Genomic DNA, 1,209 nt, shown 5'->3' on the forward strand with positions numbered 1-1,209 from the left:
TGCCAAAATAAAGGTAGCCAGCATCATGGTGCGGAAACCAAGAGTAAACATAATCATGGTCTTGCCCAGAGCTGTGGTTTGGCTGCAGTTGGGATAATGTCTATGGTTTTGGCTGCTTGCACCTCAAGACGGACATCAAGAAGCTGTGGGCAAGCAGCTCAAATTTTCAAATGGGTGGAAGTGTTTTCCTGAGTACAGGTTGAAAACATGGGGATCCCACAGCCTGGCCTGGTGCAGGCAGAACACAGATGTAACTTCTTGCAAAATATGAACTTTCATGGACATGCTCCTCTGAGCCAGAACATTAAAACAAGCAGGTAGCATGCTTCTTAAAACAATCTTAAGACAAAAATATTACCTGGAATACTGACTGCGCCCTGCCAAATGGCATGAAAACAGGTAGGTGCAGTAAGCTTGACCAACACATTCATTGTTAAACATCCCGAGATAGAACAGAACCTGGGGAAACTGTGTCTACATGGCTTCCCTGAGAGCTCAGCTGGTAAAGAATCTGCCTGCAATGCAGGAGACCCCAGTTTGACTCCTGGGTCAGGGAAGATCTCCTGGAGAAAGGATAGGCTACCAACTCCAGTATTCTTGGGCTTCGCTAGTGGCTCAGACAGTAAAGAATCCACCCGCAATGTGGGAGACCTGGGTTAGGAAGATCCCCTGGAGGAGGGCATGGCAACCCACTTCACTATCCTTGATGGAGAATCCCCATGGACAGAGGACCCTGGCAGACTATAGCCCAGAGTCACCAAAGAGTCAGACACGACTAAACACAGGCATAGGGAAACCTTTAGAATAGCTAAGTGACCCAAAGAACCAGAATCAGGCCTTGCTCCCAAATCCCTCCACTTCCTGAGGAACAGGCAGTTGGGTGTTAACAGGCTGGAACTTCCTCTTCCTCCCCACTCATCCCTCTCTTGCCTCCCTCGAGGACAATGATAGCTGTTTTGGAGACAGAGATGGAGATGCTGGGTAAGCAGAAATGAAAGGGATGAAAGGAATGGGTTACACACTCTCCAGAGAGAACATGTGATATTGAACATTCTAGAAACTGTAACGGAAACAGCCTTCTATATTATTAACCTGAATGGCGACTTCATGGGTGCACACGCATGCAAAAATTCACTTAGCCACGCTTGAAGTTCTGCGCACCTTGCTACATCACTGAAAACCAAAACTGAACGACCATCAGCCACAGGC

This window comes from Ovis aries, chromosome 11 (genome assembly GCF_016772045.2).
Source record: "Ovis aries strain OAR_USU_Benz2616 breed Rambouillet chromosome 11, ARS-UI_Ramb_v3.0, whole genome shotgun sequence".
NCBI classification, from domain to species: domain Eukaryota; kingdom Metazoa; phylum Chordata; class Mammalia; order Artiodactyla; family Bovidae; genus Ovis; species Ovis aries.